We start from the raw sequence: 20,407 nt of genomic DNA on the forward strand, positions 1-20,407 counted from the left end.
ACAACACATACAAAATGCTGGTGGAACACAGCAGGCCAGGCAGCTTCTATAGGGAGAAGTGCTGTTGATGTTTTGGGCCGAGACCCTTCGTCAGGACTAACTGAAAGGAAAGATACTACCTACTACCCTGCTACTTTCAACTCTTTTAGTATCTTGGCCTGAAACGTTGACAGTGCTTCTCCCTATAGATGCTGCCTGGCCTGGTGTGTTCCACCAGCATTTTGTGTGTGTTGCTTGAATTTCCAGGATCTGCAGATTTCCTCACAGTGGTAATAAGGCAGTTTTTAAATCAACCTGAAACCTACCTGTTGAAGCACAGTGAGTTAAAAACAATGCAATTTTTTTTTTGCTTCTGCAAGGGGAAAAGATGATCCAGTTGAAAAAAGGTAGAAAATAAACAAAATTCACAGATTCATAAAGAGTGAGCATTGGGAGATAATAACAATAAATAAAACAAGTAATATTGGCTGGCTGTGTCAGAAAGATAGACCCATTCAATTATACAACAGACAACTAGCTCATGTATACTGAGTGAATTGAGCAGTAATTTGAAGCAAATAAAATAACCAGTGAAAATCAGTTGCCAGTTTTGCTGAGTGCATTGGCTGGAAAAGCATACAATTTGCTTACATATTTAATTGTTCCAATGAAACCAGCTGAAATGAACTTCGTTGTATCATAAAACTAATGCAGAAAATTTAGAATCAAAGTCATTATAGAATCAAAAGGCAAAACATCAATTTCAGCATGGGTGCCTGAATTGAAGAGATTCTCTGAGCATTGCCAGTTCAGTAATGGACTCAGTGGTGCACTGGAAGATCATTTAGGACTAACAAAGAACATTTACAATCTTACAAGAAAGCATTCAAAAACAGCTCCTAACTGAAGCACTACTTACATTTAAAAGAGTGGTTGAAATCACTGTATCAATGGAAACAACAAACACAGAGACGATTGATTTGCAGTCATAAATGAAAGTTAACATGAATAAGTTTGCAATGACTAAACAGAAACTTGCTGGCTGAACAAATTGTGCTACAAATTATGGCAGGATCTTACATACACCAGACTACTACAGGTTTAAAAGTGAAACTTGCAGTGAATGCAATAACATAGGACACAGGAAAGAGAAAATCAAGTTGCAGTTCCAAAAGCAGCACTAATCTGTATGCTGTTGATGAAAAATCTGTTAATGATGAGAGACTGGTAACACTGAGATTTACAATGTGAAAGCTAACAATAGACAAACAATATGGCTTACACCAAAAGTGAACAGCAAATTAATTATAATGTAATTGTACACCGGCTCAGCTGTTCCAGTCACTTTACAAAATGTATTTGAATGGCATTTCAAGGATACTGAACTGAAACTTGGTGAAATCCAACTAATAATTTATACTGGAGGAAAGATAACCCATGAGGGAATGACATTTGTAACAGTGAAATACAATAACCTTGACTGGCTAAGACAACTACAGCTTAATCGGAGATCCATCCACACATCCTGCAACAGTCATATGAAAGTGAATTAAGGAAGGTGATAGATGATGCCACAGCAGTGTTCAAAGATGGAATTGGAAAACACAAGCATACCAAGGGTAAAATAGTGTTAAATGAAACTGCCACGCCCAAGTTTTACAAAACCCATCCAGTTCCTTGTACTATCCATGGATAAAGTAACCAGTGAGCTAGAATTCATGGAGGCTGAAGGAATTCTTTCCAAGGCTAACTGGAGCCTATGAGCCACACCGGTGGTCCCAGTAGCCAAGGCGAATGTGTCTATCAGGATCTGTGGTGATTTTAAGGTCAGCATCAACCCAGCACTAAAGGTTGATCAATAGCCCCTATCCAGGATAGAGGATATTTTTGCAAACATTTCTGGAGGGAAACATCACAGCAAAGTGGATTAGCGGCTTACAGAATGTGTTTGAAGAAGAGTCCTGAGTGTTTTGAGTGTTTTTTTGAGGGTGTAACAAGGATGTTAGATGAGGGTAAGCCAGTAGATGTTGTGTACCTAGATTTTCAGAAGGCATTCGATAAGGTGCCACATAGGAGATTGGTGAGTAAAATCAGAGCTCATGGCATTGGGGGCAGGGTTTCAACATGGATAGAAAACTGGTTGGCAGTTAGAAAGCAAAGGGTAGCAGTGAATGGGTGTTTCTCAGACTGGCTGGAGGTGACTAGTGGGGTACCACAGGGCTCTGTATTGGGACCACAGCTCTTTACGATTTATGTCAATGATTTAGATGAGGGCATTGAAAACTATATCAGCAAGTTTGCTGACGATACTAAACTGGGTGGCAGTGTGACATGCGAAGAGGATGTTAGGAGAATACAGGGAGACTTGGATAGGCTGGGTGAGTGGGCAGATACTTGGCAGATGTCATTCAATGTGAATAAATGTGAAGTTATCCACTTTAGAAGCAGGAACAAGAGGGCAGAGTATTGTCTGAACGGTGTCGAGTTAGGTAAGGGAGAAATGCAAAGAGACCTAGGAGTCCTAGTTCACCAGTCAATGCAGGTGAATGAGCAAGTGCAACAGGCAGTGAAGAGGGCAAATGGAATGTTGGTCTTTGTTACAAGGGGAATTGAATACAAGAGCAAGGATGTTCTTTTGCATTTGTACAGGGCCCTGGTGAGACCGCACCTGGAATATTGTGTACAGTTTTGGTCTCCAGGTTTAAGGAAGGACATTCTGGCAATTGAGGAAGTGCAGCGTAGATTCACTAGGTTGATTCCTGGGATGGCAGGGCTGTCTTACACAGAGAGATTGGAGAGATTGGGCTTGCACACGCTGGAATTGAGGAGATTGAGAGGGGATCTGATTGAAACATTTAAGATAATTAAAGGATTTGATAGGATTGAGGCAGGAAATATGTTCCAGATGTTGGGAGAGTCCAGTACCAGAGGGCATGGATTGAGAATAAGAGGTCAGTTATTTAAAACAGAGTTGAGGAAGAGCTTCTTCTCCCAGAGAGTTGTGGAGGTGTGGAATGCACTGCCTCGGAAGACGGTGGAGGCCAATTCTCTGGATGCTTTCAAGAAGGAGCTGGATAGATATCTGATGGATAGGGGAATCAAGGGATATGGGGACAAGGCAGGGATTGGGTATTGATAGTGAATGATCAGCCATGATCTCAGAATGGCGGTGCAGACTCGAGGGGCCGAATGGTCTACTTCTGCACCTATTGTCTATTGTCTATTGTCTATTGTTTCTCACGAAGGGCTTTATCACTATAACTGGTTTATTTTTGGAGTACCGTCTGGCAGAAAGCTATGGCCCAGCTACTGCAAGGCTGCACAGGTTCTCTGTGTTACTGGTAAGGATGGTGAGGAACATATCCAATATCTCGAGAACATTAAAAAGATTAGAAGATTATGGGCTCAGAGCAAATGCAACAAGTATAAATACTTTAAACCAAGCATCGCTTACCGTAGTCACACAATTGACGCACAAGCATTACACAAGTGTATAATGCCCCAAGGCCAAACATCGTGTCACCGTTGCAGTCCTTTTTTGGATTTGTCAATTACTTTAACAGGTTCCTGCCAAACCTTGCTCCTGTGCTCCACCCCCTGAACTCATTACTACGGAAATGGCAGTGGAGAAAGCTGTGTGAGGTTGCTTTCGAAAGGGCAAAGGAAAGGGTGACGGCAGACTCTATTCTCACACATTATGACCCAGATCATCCAGTGAAGCTTGCTTGTGATGCCTCGTCTTGTGCTATATATGCAGTAATAACCCATGTCATGAGTGATGGATGTGAAAACCACATAGTCTCTGTAGTATGTTCCCTTAACGCTGCAGAGAAAAATTACAAAGAGGTTTTGAGTCTGGTTTGGTGTGTAAAACATTTAGACCAATACCTGTATGGGATTGAGTTGACTCTCATTACTGATCATCAATCTCTCGTGTGTATTTTCAATCCACAGGAGGGTGCTCCACTAACAGCAAAGATGAGCTTGTTTCCTGGAGGACACAATTACAGCTAATCCTGGAAATGATGATGGATTGTCCCATTTACCCTTGGAAAAGGAAATACCAGAAAAATTGCAAAAAACAATACTCTTCTTGGCATTTCTTCACTAATGCAAATCAGAAGTCTCCCTCTTACTGCAGAGATGATCCAAAGGGAAACCTGAAAAGACCCCACTTTGTTTCAGGTCTACGTGGCCACCTAAAATGGCTGGAGTGTGCAGCAGAAATTCCAGTTCCTCCATTTTCACCAGTGCTGGGATAAACTTGCCTTTGATGGGGGTGGGGGTCTGCCTTATGTAGGGGTTGAAAGTTGTACAATCCAATCTGGGCTTGTGTTGGAGGAGCTACATGCCAGTCATTGCGGTGTGGTCAGAATGAAAGCATTAATTCAAAGCTTTGTCTAGAGTCCTGGGATAGATCAGCAGATCAAGCTGTTGCTATGTACTGTCAGGGATGCCTACATGTCCAGAAGATGCTTAGAACTCTCCATCACTGGGAATGGCTGCATTGCCCTAGTAGAGGACAGGACTCATGTGGATTCTGCTGGAGTGCTCATGGCAAATTTCTTGGTAGCATTGGATGCAGCTATAAAGTGGCCAGAAGTGTTCCCAAAAGCCTCCATTACAGCCTCACACACTGATGATTTGTTGAAAAGCCTCTTCTCAAAGACTGGTGTTCCAGAACACTTAGTCAGAGACAATGGCTAACAGTTTGTTGTGGCAACACACACAAAATGCTGGTGGAACACAACAGTCCAGGCAGCATCTATAAGGAGAAGCACTGTCGACGTTTCAGGCCGAGACCCTTCGTCAGGCCTAACTGAAAGGAAAGATAGTAAGAGATTTGAAAGTAGTGGGGGGAGAGGGAAATGCAAAATGACAGGAGAAGACCAGAGGGGGTGGGATGAAGCTAAGAGCTGGAAAGGTGATTGGCAAAAGTGATACAGAGCTGGAGAAGGGAAAGGATCATGGGACGGGAGGCCTTGGGAGAAAGAAAGGGGGAGGGGAGGCACCAGAGGGACATGGAGAACAGGCAGAGTGATGGGCAGAGAGAGAGAAAAAAAAACAACTAAATATGTCAGGGATGGGGTAAAAAGGGGAGGAGGGGCATTAACAGAAGTTAGAGAAGTCAATGTTCATGCCATCAGGTTGGAGACTACCCAGCCGGTATATAAGGTGTTGTTCCTCCAACCTGAGTTTGGATTCATTTTGACAATAAAGGAGGCCATAGATAGGCATATCAGAATGGGAATGGGACGTGGAATTAAAATGTGTGGCCACTGGGAGATCCTGCTTTCTCTGGTGGACTGAGCGTAGGTGTTCAGCGAAACGGTCTCCCAGTCTGCGTTGGGTCTCACCAATATATAGAAGGCCACACCGGGAGCACCGGACACAGTATACCACACCAGCAGACTCACAGGTGAAGTGGCGCCTCACCTGGAAGGACTGTCTGGGGCCCTGAATGGTGGTGAGGGAGGAAGTGTAAGGGCAGATGTAGCATTTGTTCTGTTTACAAGGATAAATGCCAGGAGGGAGATCAGTGGGAAGGGATGGGGGGGGGGAGTGGACAAGGGAGTTCCATAGGGAGCAATCCCTGCGGAAAGCAGAAAGAGGGGGGAGAGGGAAAGGTGTGCTGGGTAGTGGGATCCCGTTGGATGTGGCGGAAGTTACAGAGAATTATACGTTGGTCCTGGAGGCTGGTTGGGTGGTAGGTGAGGACAAGGGGAACCCTATCCTGAGTGGGGTGGAGGGCGGATGGGGTGAGGGCAGATGTGCGGGAAATGGAATAGATGCGTTTGAGAGCAGAGTTGATGGTGGAAGAAGGGAGGTCCCTTTGTTTAAAAAAGGAAGACATCTCCTTTGTCCTGGAATGAAAAGCAGATGCAGATGCGGCAGAGACGGAGGAATTGTGAGAAGGGGATAGCATTTTTGCAAGAGACAGGGTGGGAAGAGGAATAGTCCAGGTAGCTGTGAGAGTCTGTAGGCTTATAGTAGATAACAGTAGATAGGCCGTCTCCAGAGATGGAGACAGAAAGATCAAGAAAGGGGAGGGAGGTGTTGGAAATGGACCAGGTAAATGTGAGGGCAGGGTGAAAGTTGGAGGCAAAGTTAATGAAGTCAACGAGCTCAGCATGCGTGCAGGAGGCAGCGCCAATGCAGTCGTCAATGTAGCAAAGGAAAAGAGGGGGACGGATACCCGTATAGACTTGGAACATGGACTGTTCCTCAAAGCCAACAAAAAGGCAGGCATAACTGGGATCCATACGGGTGCCCATGGCTACACACTTGGTCTGGTGGAAATGGGAGGAACCAAAGGAGAAATTATTGAGAGTAAGAACTAATTCCGCTAGACGGAGGAGAGCGGTGGTAGAGGGGAATTGATTAGGTCTGGAATCCAAAAAGAAGTGAAGAGCTTTGAGACCGTCCTGGTGGGGGATGGAGGTATATAGGGACTGGACGTCCATGGTGAAAATAAGGCGGTGGGGGCCAGGGAACTTAAAATCATTGAAAAAATTCAAAACGTGAGAAGTGTCACGAACATAGTTGGGAAGAGATTGAACAATGGGGGATAAGACAGTGTCAAGGTATGCAGAAATGAGTTTGGTGGGGCAGTGGCAAGCTGAGACAATAGGTCTACCTGGACAGGTAGGTCAGTGGATCTTGGGTAGGAGGTAGAAACGGGAAGTGCAGGGTGTGGGAACTATGAGGTTGGTGGCAGTGGATGGGAGATCCCCAGAGCTGATAAGGTTGGTGATGGTATAGGAGACAATGGTCTGGTGCTCCTTAGTGGGGTCATGATCAAGGGGTAAATAAGAGGAGGTATCAGAGATTTGTTGCTGTGCCTCGGCCAAGTTGCAGTGTCAATTAAATGTGAGGACCTGGGATCCTCAGAAGGTCCAAATTGAGAAGCTCGAAAACGGATCCTGAAGCCAACTGGAGTCATTTGGCAGTGGAGACACGTTCCAAGGAAGGATATATGGCTGTAATAGCGGGTCTGGGTCAAAATATGATCGAAAAGTTGAAGGGCCAAAGGAATTATAGATGTGGAGCAGCGAGAGAGGGTTTCATTGAACTCCCGTCGAAGTGCCTCTATCTGGCCTAATGCCATCTTCTCCTACAAAGCCAAACCAAACCAGATAAAAGACAAAAGATTTCACTCCCAGATGAGCGCAATTCCTTTCTGTCATTCGCTTTGACCAGCAGAATATGGACCCACCTCATAAACCCACAGCCCCTGACGACATTGTGGTTTGTATCTATGAGGTCAATGTGAAAGCATCCTTCAGGAGGGTGAATTCACAGAAAGCATCTGGCATACCTGGCTGAGTACTGAAGACCTGTACTAATCAACTGGTTGGAGTGTTTACAGATATCTTCAACCTCTCGCTTCGGCAGTCACAGGTACCTACCTACATCAAGCAGACTTCAGTCACACCAGTGCCCAAGAAGAAAGTGGTTAGCTGCCTCAATGACTCTCGTCCAGTGACAAATACATCCAGTGTGATGAAGAGCTTTGAGTGGTTGGTCATTAAGTATACCAACTCCAACCTGAGGAGTAACATGGATCCATTCAAATTTGCCTAGCGTCACAACAGAAAAATTGCAGATGCCACTTCATTGCTCTTCATTCATTCCTGGAGCACCTAGACAATGAAGGTATAGAGCATACATCCTGGTGCCCTCCATGGACTACAGCTCAGCATGCAACAGTACTACCCCCTCAGAACGAATCACTAAGCTCCAAGACCTGGGCCTCCATAGTCCTCATTGATTTTTCTCACTTGCAGACTCTAGTAATGTACAGATTGACAACAACAGTATGAGTGTGTCACAAGGTTGTATGCTTAGCCTCCTCCTCCTCCTCCTCTCACTTTATACCTATAATTGTGTGGCTTAGTGCAGCTCAAATGCCATATTTAAGTTTGCTGATGACACCACAGTTGCTGGCCAAATCAGAGCTAGTGACGAAATGGCATGTAGGAGGGAGATAGAAAATCTGGTTAAATGGTGCCACAACAACAGCCTCTCATTCAACGTCAGCAAAAAAAAAAAGAGCTGATTATGAACTACAGGAGGAAAAAGGCGGAAGTCCATGAGCCTCGGAGGTGGAGAGAGTCAGTAACTTTGAATTCCTTGGTGTTACTATACCACAGGTTTTTCCTGCGACCAGCATACAGTACAAGTGGCTTCACCAAAACAAGGCTCAGCAGCACCTCTGCTTAGAAGTTTGCATAGTTTCAGCATGTTAGCTAAAACTTTGACAGTATGGATGTACAGTGGAGTGTGTCAGAACTGGTTGTATCAGCCTGGTATGGAAACACCAAAGCCCAGGAACAGAAAGGTCTACAGGAAGTGGTAGATATAGTCCAGTCCATCACAGTAAAGGCCCACCTCACTATTGACCACTTCTAGCAGGAGCGCTGCCACAAGAAAAGACTCCCACCATCCAGGCCATGGTCTCATCTCGCTACTACCATCAGGCAGGAGGTACAGGAGCCTTAGGTCCCACACCACTAGGCTCTGGAACAGTTATTACACTATAACTGTCAGGGTCCTGAACCAGAAGGGATAACTTCACTCATCACAACTCTCATTCCACAATCTACAAACTCACATTCAAGGACTCTACAACTCATCTTCTCAGTATTATTTATTTATATATAATTTTTATTGCAAAATTTGTCTTGCACATTGGTTGATTGTCAGTCTTTATTTATGTATAGTTTTCATAAATTCAATTATACTTCTTTATTTTCCCACAAATGCTTGTGAGGAAATGAATTGCAAAGTAGCATATGGTGATATATGTGTACTTCTGTAAAAAATATACTTTGAATTATTCATTCAATCTATTGGTCAATAATAGCATGGGCCAGAGGTTATGCTTGACCTCCAAATAGTGAAAATCAATTTTTTCTGAAGAACCTTATGTAGACTAGTATCTTAAACCAGAGCCAGATGCCCAGTCTGTTGAGCAAAAACTAACTTCAAGTCCGGTCTCTAAAGTCAGAGGAACTGTACATCCTGTAGTAGGTAGATCAAATGGACTGATATCTGCTTAGGGTCACCTCAGCTGCTCCTGTATCTGTACAATACCAGCTGTTTGAACATGTTCGGCTGGCTGCTTTTACCTACTCATGTTCTGACCAAAATTTCACTTCCAATTCCATATAGAAACCAGTGTTGATCTGAGATCTTTCACACCCTTCAAACTAAAAGTAAAAATTCATCCTGTACATTCATGGTAGGAAATCCAGCCTGATCTCTTGGTGACATTACAATTCTACAGACCATCACTTCATTCACTCTGATAGCTTGGCCCCACTATTAATAAAATTCCCAATTAAATTTCAGTTTCCCTATGTTTAGGTAGAACTCGCAACTGCAATATGACGTATTGAGCTTGAATTCATCTCAAGAAGGATCCTATTTAATCGATGTAAACAGGCAGCTCATAGAAGAGTGAATAATGCTTCCAAAGAAAGACAAGAGAAAATGTATTTAACACCTACGTTTTCACACCTGCCATTGAGTCCAAATTTGTTTTCACAGATGGCTTTTCCATGGTTCAGGAATCAAATGTTTGATGCACTGATGATCTTTGACTGTTTAGAAGTTTAAAATCTTAAGTCCAAGGCTCGCATTCCCTTTCAGAGAGCTTGTTTTTGCCAAGTATCTGTCAAAAAATATTGAGACTGAAATGAGTTTGTCAACCTTGGTCTTATTATTATAGCTCACACCCTCTACAATTCAGTGCACAAAACTAGAAGTTAAAATCTGATCACATCAATTCTTTTGTATGCCTTCCAACAATGCTAAACAGAAGAGTCAGCAACATTCATTGGACACTAATGATAATCATGTGGAATAGAACAGTATCTCTTTGGTAACAACATAAATGCAATGATGCATGGCACTGTTACTATGCTAAAGTGCACAGTTCTAGTGATTTATTTTATTATTATACCAAGGTAGTGACAAACAAGTTAACAGTGATCCATTGTGACAAATGACATCAGTATCTTTTCCTATATTGTTCCTTAGCATTCCACCATTAATTCAACGTCTCCAACATCCCGACAGAAACTGGTGTTACATGTGCAAATGAGAAGAAAATTGTAAATATATACTCATGGCTATCTGGGATGGAACCCAAATAACATATAGGCCATTTTGTCCAGTTTTTATCATTTTCCCTTAACAATGTTAGATACCGGAAAGGGTTTTAAAACACTGGGAGAAGGTCTTTCATTCCTTACATCCTCTCCAGCATAGTAACAGCAGTGGCAGTTCTAATGACGAATAGGAACACATTGAAATATTCCTCTTATAATACATAATTTTGGAACACTCTGTCAAATAAAATAACATTTTAGTGCCGTAGTGCTGCAAGTCTTTATCACTTAAACCATTAGCTGCAAGGCACATAGTGAAAATAAAATGATGGCCTGATATGGACTGAAATAAAAATGTTAGGAAGAAAGATCATTTAAACTGCTCTCATCATTTGTTGCAGAGCTAATTTCATTCACCCGGTGTAGCTCTTTCAGGGATTAGTCAAGCATACATGTTCATCAGGATGAACACAAAAGTATTTTAAGTGCAATGTGTCTCACTGAGATAAATGGTGGTGCAGTGGTAAAATATTTATTTCAGACAGGCTGCCACGCCAAGGAGAAATGATGAACTCTGCCATCTTATAAGTGTTATATTGCAACCAGCTAAGATCTTTTTTTTCTCACAGTCTGAAGGAGAAACCAACCAGTATTCTAGTTACCACACATTGAACCCATTACCTTATAAACAAGCTATAAACAGTATCATAGCTGGTGTTCTCAAACAGCAGAATTTCAGACCATTATCCACTTCCACTTGGCATCCTGTGATGAGAAAAGAGCAGGAAGAATAGACCACGCAGACCTTTGTGGTCACTCCCACGTTCAGAAGGCTTGATTGATCCTCCATACGGTCCACTTTCCCACTCAATCTCTATATTCCTGATCTCCCCAGTTTAACCCTGTTAATCTTCATCTTCACTCAATCCTCCAGAAAAGAGAATGTCAAAGATCCAGGGCCCAGTGAGCGAAGGATGTTCACCTCAACTCAATCCAAAAACAGTGAATATTTATTTTGAACTGTGTCTCCTAATTCCAGACACTCTGGCCAGATGAAATAGCATACATCATCAAAATGTCTTTTGCTTTTAACTTACTATTTTTATTGTCCTAATATTAAGTTTCTGTTGGTGATTTGTCAATATTTTTCTTTTATTTTCTTTCTGTCTATTCTGACTAGTCAAATGCTTCAAATCAGAGCATATCAGGGTGAACAAGTTCTGCCTGTTTAAAGTGGTAAAATCTAATGCAGTTAATAGAATGGAATGAATGAATGAATGAATTATGTAACCCTCTCACCAGGGCCCATCAGCGAACTCTGCGAAGGCCACCTTTCTAAACAATATATGACTAGGATCGGTATGATTCGGGGTTCAACCAAACAGGAATGTTGGGAATTAAATGAGCCACGATTTGAGCAAATGCTGTGTAAATACTGACCATACACAATTATCGGTCGCCAAAAAATAACAGATCATACACTGCATTAAATTATAAAGAAAGTTTATTTACCAGCTTCAGCTTTATCAAAGAGTTAATAGGAATAAAAAAAGGGAAAAAATGTAAAAGGGTCCATTACAGTCTAAATATGGGCATAAACACTGGAGCTCATTTCTCCAGTGGTTGGGTGTACTGCTTTTCTCAAGGCACTGAATTCTCATAACCAATCACATGGAGAACTTCCCTTCTTGTACTCCTCTGTTTTGAGAAACGCTCTTTGCATTACAGTCTTTGGATTGGATCTTCGAAGCGTCTTCCCTGATCCTTTCCTCTACCCATCTCCCACCAAAAGACACAAACTTGCCTACAGTCTGGTCAGAAATCTCTCTCTATCGAGGTCTCTCTAGAACCTTCACTCCATCCCATCATCCTGATCGGCTGACACAATTCCTGTGTCAAACTACATGGCTCCTTATCTTTAGCTGAAACCGAAGCACTTTCACCAGCAGAACACACTCTTCTACAGAAAATTGCTAAAATAAAATACCTCATAACATAGCAGTAGAAATTGTAGCCATAATGTAATGTTCTATTACATTAGTCTGGATAGGCGCGTGATGAATTGGAGTTGCAACATTTGGAGCTGATGAACACTATTGAGTAAAGCGTACCATATCCACAGCAAGTGGTGGCTTCTTCAGAAACTTCAGCTCATGATCAATGTACAGAAGTCCAAGCTCCAAGCTCTTTGATGCATCAGGAGAAGAGAACTACTTGGGAACAGTACTCCAGCCATCGTAACCCTTAGAATAACTATCTCCAAAGTGGTGAATGATTAGTGACAGGATGGTATCCTGTAAAAGGGGCATTTGTAGGATACAGATAATAGTTTCAGAGGAGCCTCTATCCTTATCTTTGTTGAACTAGGCTCTTGCTCTCTTGATGAGTTGGGATGAGGTTGGGGTGAGGATGGCAGGAGGATGTCCATGGCACCATGCTGCAAGGGGTCATTCAAGTGGGGAAAGGCAAGAGAAATGTGATAGTCTTAGGGAATAGCACAGCTAGGGAAAGAAACACTGTTCTCTCCTGTAATGCCAGAGAGTTCAGAAAACCAACTCATCCGTCTGCTGCTAGATTAAAGACATCTCTTCTGAGCTGGAGAAGAACTTGTATTGGGAAGGAGAGCATCCAGATATCATGACTCATGTAGACATTGGTTGTCCCAGTCCAGATCAAGTATCCTAACTCAAGATATTGACTATACATTAAACACAAAGTACGCTGCAGATGCTGTGGTCAAATCAAGACGTACAAAAAAGCTGGATGAACTCAGCAGGTCGGGCAGCATCCAATGAAAGAAGCAGTCAACATTTTGGGTCGAGACCCTTCGTCAGGACAAAAGAAGGAGGGGGCAGGGCCCTATAAAGAAGGTGGGGGGAGGGTGGAAAACCAATCAGATGAAAGATCAAGGGGTGGGGGAGGGGAAGCAGGGAGGGGATAGGCAGGAGAGGTGAAGAAGGGTTCTAAGAGGAAAGCACTATGGGTAGTAGAAGAAGGCAGAGTCATGAGAGGTGATAGGCAGCTAGAAGAGGAGACAGAGTAGAGGTGGAATGGGGAAGGGAGGGGGAGGGAATTACCGGAAGTTAGAGAATTTGATGTTCATACCAAGGAGCTGGAGACTACCCAGATGATATATGAGATGTAGTTCCTCCAACCGAAGTTTGGCCTCATCATGGCAGTAGAGGAAGCCATGTATGGACATAGCCGAATGGGAATGTGAAGGAGAGTTGAAGTGAGTGGCAACCAGGAGGTCCTGTCTGTTGTGGCGGACGGAGCGGAGGTGCTCGACGAAGCGGTCCCCCAATCTGCGTCGGGTCTCGCCGATATAGAGGAGGCCGCACTGGGAGCACCAGATGCAATAGATTACCCCAACAGACTCACAAGTGAAGTGTTGCCTCACTTGGAAGGACTGTTTGGGGCCCAAAACTATTGGGGCTAAATGAATGACTATTCATTTCCCTCCATAGGTCCAGTGAGTATATCCAGTGCTTTTTATGTTGTGTGTTGAATGAGATAGCTGTGATTAGGAAGGTGTTTCCACTGAAGAACTGTGAGGAGCTTGGGGTAAAAATGAAAACCGTAGCACAAGAGTAAAAATCTCTGGATTATTACTTGATCCCTGTGCAGATTGACAAAAGGTAAAAGGGATTAAAAAGGTAAAAACATGGCACCAGGCTTAGTGTGGGAGAAATGGGTTCAAACCACAGCTATGGTAGTGCACAGGGTTTTAAACTAATAGAAGAGGCCACGGCCTCCAAAAATAGGATGTTCATTAAATAAAGAGGAAAAGGGAGAGTAATGGCACAGAATAGTGAGGAAGAAAGTGAGAAGCAAAATAGATGAATTAACAATACCAATTACAATATCACCAAATGCTGGAGGAACTCTGCAGGCCAAGCAGCAACTAGGAAAAGAGTACAGTCAACGTTTTGGACCGAAACCCTTCGGCAGGACTGGAGTAAAAAAGCTGGGAAGTAGATTTAAAAGGTGGGGGGGAGGGGAGAGAGAAACACCAGGTGATAGGTGAAACCTGAAGAGGGAGGGATGAAGTTAAGAACTGGGAAGTAAATAGATAAAAGAGACAGAAGGCCATGGAAGAAAGAAAAGGGGGAAGGAACACCAGATGGGTAGGCCGGGAAGTAAGGTGATAGAGGGAAAAGGGGATGGAAAACAGTGAAGGAGAGGGGGTGCGGCGGGCATTTCCAGAAGTTGGCGAAATCTATATTCATGCCATCAGGTTGGAGGCTACCCAAATGTTGTTACTCCAACCTAAGTGTGGCCTCATCACAACAGTGGAGGAGGGGCCACGTGTAGACATATTGGAATAGGAATGGGAGGCGCAATTAAAATGGATGACCACTAGGAGATCCACTTCCTTTGGCGGACAGAGCGTAGATGCTTGGCAAAGCGGACTCCCAATCGATGTTGGGTCTCATTGATATCCAGGAGGCCACACCAAGAGCATCAGACACAGTATATGACCCCAACAGACTCACAGATGTAGGTGTCGCCTCATGTTCCGTTTGGGTAGCCTCCAACCTGATGGCATGCAACACCTTTTATTTACAAATTGCAAGGTGTTTTGCTTCTGACACTGAACTATATTGTACAAAGTACTATAATGAAGTTGAGTGGTTGTGCCACTCCTCTGCACCATTTAGCTAAGATATGTAATTATAGTTTAGCATTCATATTTATATATGCATGCAATCTGGTCAACAGAAAAGCAGATATATACTTAGTGATTTCATTCAAACATCAAGAGACACCTAGAAAGCTAAATATCCCATGAGCCAGAACACTGAAAAAATGAGATAAATCATTATTGCATAATCATATATTGTTTTTCTGCAAGGCAACCATTATGGCAGACTCCTGGTGTAGCCTTTCTCTCAAAAGGAGAGCAATCCAATAGATGGTCATGTCTTTCACAAAGGAAGGTAATTGTTGTTGCATGTCAATCATTTCAATCCTAGGACATGACAGGTTAACAGCAGTTGCCACCTCATTGGCTCGTCACTCAACCCTGGAGCATTTGGACAGTGAAGGTGTAGACATCAGGATGCTTTTCATTGAGTGCAGCTCAGCATTCAATACTATCATCCCTTCAAAACTAATCAATCAGCTTCAAGACCTTGGCCTTAATACCGCACTTGCAGACACCAGTTGTTTTGGACTGGCAACAACATCTCCTCCATAATATCTATAAGAACTCACAAGATGCTTAACATCTTTCAGAACAAAGGAGCTTGCTGTACTAGTGCCCTTCCCAATAGCTAAAACGATCATTTACTCCTCCTATGACAGTGGCTGCAACTTGTCAAAATGTACCATAATTCCTTGCCAGACTCTTCTGACAGCACATCCCAAAACCACAATCTCTACCACCAAGAAAGGCAAGGGTAGCTGGTGCTTGGGACACCACCACTTGCAGCTTCCTCCCAAGTGACACATTGTGATTTGGAGAAATATTAATGATCCATTGTAGATATTGAGTCAAATTCCTGGGAATCTCCTACCAAAATCAAGTAGAAATACTTTTTTGAGAAGGATCATGGCAGTTTCACAAAATAGCTCACCACCATCTTCTAAAAGGTAATTAGTGACGGGCAATAAATGTTGATCTTGCTAGTGATGTAAAATGAGATTGTCCATCATCAGTTAGGAGTGAATATGTAGGGTGGCAGAGCTTTTTCTAACCATTTGTTTGGGTTGACTTACTGGACTAAGCACTCTGGCACACAGGCCCCATCCTAAGTAACATCAAATTTTGCTCCTGGCACACTTTTCCAAGATCCCCATTGATCCCAATTTGGTTTCTTGGCTTAATAATGATAAGTACGTTAATTCACAGGAGGTGGTGGTACAGAAATTGGTTGTTGCTGATGGCCCACAAGCAGCTGTTGGTTGCTAGGTCTATATAACTGGAGCTGATTCCACAGCATGTTGACAGCGCCATGGCTCACTGTTTGCCCTTAATTGCAAACACTCTGTTACAACTTTCATTTCCTTGACTTATATTCCCAAAGAGGGTATTCAGATTTAATTGTGTTGGCTGTCTCACTTGTGGTTTATTTAGAGGCTATGACATGACAGGAAATCAGACCATGGCATTTCAATAAATATTACGGCAGTGATCTTGTCATTATGGATCATGCTATGTTGGCATAACCTTAGCAGAAGTGAGATAGACTAGTCAAAGTAACAGAGCTCCCATAAAATCTCTGGTGAAGCTGAGTTGGCCATACAAGAGCAGACCTAATGAAATTCCAGAATGTCACGCCGGGGATAAAAGTAGCAATTATAACAGAAGGAATGAAAGAAAAAGAAGAAAAATGACAAGAAACTAATAAATGGCAAACACTATTAATAAGTATTAAAATCTTGAACATTACAGTATATCAGGCAACAATTCAATAGTGCAATGCTGTCCATATAGAACCACAGAAAGGTGCTCCATGGAACATGGTTTTGTGAGGGGCAGGTCATGTCTTACTAACTTGATTGGGTTTTAGAGGTGATGAGAAAGATTGATGAGGGTCAGGCATTGGATGTTGTCTACACGGACTTTAGTGAGGCATTTGACAAAGTCCCTCATGTGAAGCTAATCCAGAAGATTAAACTGCATGGGGTCCATGGCAAGTTGGCTGTTTGGATTCAGACCTGGCTTGCGCATAGAAGACAGAGGACAGTGGTTGAAGAAACTTATCTGAAATTAGTGATGTTCTGTAGGGATCTGCACTGGGACCTCTGCTGTTGGTGATGTATGTAAGTGACCTGGATGAAAATATAGATGGGTGGCTTGGTAAGGTTGCGAATAATACCAAGACAGGTGGAGTTGTGGATGGTGTGGAAGACTGGCAAAGAATACAGCGCGATATAGTTCAGTTGCAGATACGGGCATAGAAATGGCAGATGGAGTTTAACCCAGATAAATATGAGGTGTTGCAGCTTGGTTGCGCAAACACAAGGGCACATACACTGCTAAGGACAAGCTGAGCAGAGAGATCTTGGATTTCAACTCCTTGGAAGTGACTACACAGGTCAAAATGTGAATAGGAAGTCTTATGGAATGCTTGCTTTTACTAGTTGAGGCACAGAGTTCCAAAGTCAAGAGGTTACGTTGAAACTTTATAAAACTCTGGTTAGGCCTCATCTGGAGTATTGCATATATTTCTGGTTGCCCCACTATAGGAAGGATGTTGAGGCTTTAGAGAGGGTGCAGATCAAAAATAGCCAGAAGGTTTAGCAGGACACTACTTGGTTAAGAGGATGTGTGCTATCATGAGAGGCTGGATAAACTTGGGTTGTTTTCGCTGGAGCAGCAGAGGCTGAGGAGAGATCTGACAGAGGTTTGTAAGAGGCATAGAATGGCAGTATCTGGTCCCAGGGTTTAAATGTCTAATACCAGAGTGCATGTATTGAAGGTGAGGGGGTTATTTTCAGGGGATAATTTTTAATTGGAATCCACTGCCTGGCATGGTGATAGAGTAAAATACATGAGAGGCTTTTAAGAGCTGTTTGGATAGGCATATGGATGTAAGGAAGATGAAGGGATGTAGACATTGCGTAGGTAGGAGGGATTAGTGTTGGGGTGCTTTTGATTTGCTTTTTAGCTGTAATGGCACAATTCTATGGGCCGAATGGCCTGTTCCGGTGCTGTGCTGTTCTACTGAAAAGGGATAGTCTGAGGGATTGAATGGTTGGGAGAATAGATGCAAAGCATTTTTAGAGGTGGTTCCAGAAGAAAGGCTCAAAGAAGAAGTGCAGCGTGTTTGTACCTAAGCAGTGAGGATGTAAGGCTATAGGAATCACTTAGGTTAGATCCACACCCAAGCATGAAACATAGCAGAAAAATCAGCCGGTGAAAGAGGGAATTATATAATTGTGCAAATGCTTATTTAAATACACTTTTAAAAAGACCTTGAGCTCCCAACGCAATTTCCACAATGTGTCAGAACACTACAGCTAAGTACAAAAGCAGATATAATACTGTCCTAATGTAGTGAGATCACGAGAACACGGAAAAAGACAAATATTGCATTAGCAATTTCTGAGAAAACAATCTGCTGTGGATTATGATTGGCAAATGATTAATTGTTAATAAAATATGTAATTATGGTGCTGCACTGCTATAGGTTTTAGGTGTGTTAATCAAAATCACCCATTGTTCTTCACAGTTCACTACTAATCATCAGGCCAGAATGTGCACTGGATTATCAGGCCGTGCTGATGATGTAATTTTTTCCCAGTGGCACTTGGGAGCAGTGAGGATTGCAGACATCATTCACAGCCAAGAGTACAGATGTTTCTAATTGCTTTCCATTACCAAGAATAACAGCTGTTTATATCTATCAGCAAATAATTCACAAGAGCTCCAGACTGTTAGGATAACACATCCCACCTGGTCATCATCATACATTGTCAGGACAGAAGTCATTCCCCCACCCCATACTCCCCACCCCCCCGTCTACAAGTATTATGCCTACTCATATACGCTCAGCATCATCTTCAAGAATGTAAAAGATAGTTGTCCAAAGCTCATGTTTCATGGGTGCTTTATGCTTACAGACTATGGTTATAGGTAAGGTTCAGAGGCCTTTTATTCTGCAAAGGCAGCTTGTGATAATTGATCTACATTTCACGTTTACATCACTTTATTCATAAGGTGACTTCTTAACTTTGTGCAGAAATAATTACATTGCAAGAAAAAGTAAATATACCAAAACTAAACTTGTAGTAATTATTATATTAGATTAAAATTTCTAGTTCTTTTAAACTGGAACCAGCCCAATGGAAAATGGGATCATTGGGAAGTAGATGAAAATCTTAATTTTCATGTAAGTGATTTATCCATAACTATATAAATGTAGGTCAGCAGAGCTTCACTTTGTGCTGATTTATTCAATTTAACATCACATGATTGCTAGTGTCATAAACTGTGTAGAGTGCAATTGTTCCTTTAAACCAGGGTTCACTTAAGATACTTTTTTCTAAATATTCAAGAAATGAAGGAGGTTAAATTAAAAACAAATACTAAGTTAATGAGGGGATAACCAAATGCTTCTGGTGGAAGATCCTGCCCAATATGCCCTTGTTGCCACAGGGACTAGTCAGCATGAAGTGCACCTTTGACCAAAGGCATAAATGATGATGCCAAAATCATCCAGTTCGCTACAATAATAAGGGCAGCCTGTCACCCTTTCCGTGGCTTCAACCTGTTCCTTAACAGTAAGGAATCACACTTTGGATTAACCCAGAATTTTTAACACATGTGAATTCTACTTGCTTAAACATTTTTCTTCAAATTTCATTGATGCTTAAAATGTCTTAATTTCTTAAGATTATGCGCTTTTCTCTCTCCCATCCTGCTTGTTGTCGAAAATAAAAGCACCTTTATTTGCAACTCAAGTACAAAGGCAGCAGCTTTCTTCCTGGATGGAAAGGCTGATGTGGAGCTCTGCCAAAATGAGCAGAATGTCATTATGAGAAGAGGCTGCTGTGGGCTGCCATAATCAGGACAAATATATCACCATAAATGATGATAATAGACTTCATGGCAGATGACTCTGCATGAGCAGAAATTGGCCAACCAAAGCAATATCTACAGAAAAATGTGAAATGATATATACGGAAAGAGGGAGCAACATGTCACAGCTTAATCCTAGGCCTAAAATTAAGTAATAAGCGACATGATGCCATATGATATACCATGATTTTATTTGGAAACAAATAATCAATATTTTTCAAAATTGTTTGCAGCATGAAGGGAAAAAAATAACATCAGAAACGATGAAGAAATTGAGGATATGGAATAGCAAACAATGGGTATAATTTCTATCCATAGGTGGGTACTCTGATTACTTAGAGTAACAAGGTGCTGAGCAAATAATTGTGCCACAAGTCGGATAGGAATTGTATCCCAGAGACCCTTCATTATTTCTTTTTTTAATACCACTCTGTGGCTTCCAAACTACAAATATACAGATATTTGAAAATTGGCATGACCTAAATGTATTATCCAGACCCAGTGAAACAGTTGCTCATTGATCAGTGTCAACAGAGAGAAAAGTAATAGAAACATTATTTATTACATGTTTTCCTTGGGCCCTTAACTTGCAAAGGAGCAGAAATTATTAATGACCTCCTGTCTCCATTGTCCAAAGTTGATGGTATGGTTGAAGTTCATCAATGTTTCTATAAATCAGTGTATCCACTGTACAGGGGATTGGTCCAATTGGCCATCCTTACCCATTTCCATCTCTCAGGACAGGGACATAGGATTGGTCTGGAAGATGCATTACTTGTTACTA

Source organism: Hypanus sabinus, chromosome 14 (genome assembly GCF_030144855.1).
Source record: "Hypanus sabinus isolate sHypSab1 chromosome 14, sHypSab1.hap1, whole genome shotgun sequence".
Taxonomy (NCBI): Eukaryota; Metazoa; Chordata; class Chondrichthyes; order Myliobatiformes; family Dasyatidae; genus Hypanus; species Hypanus sabinus.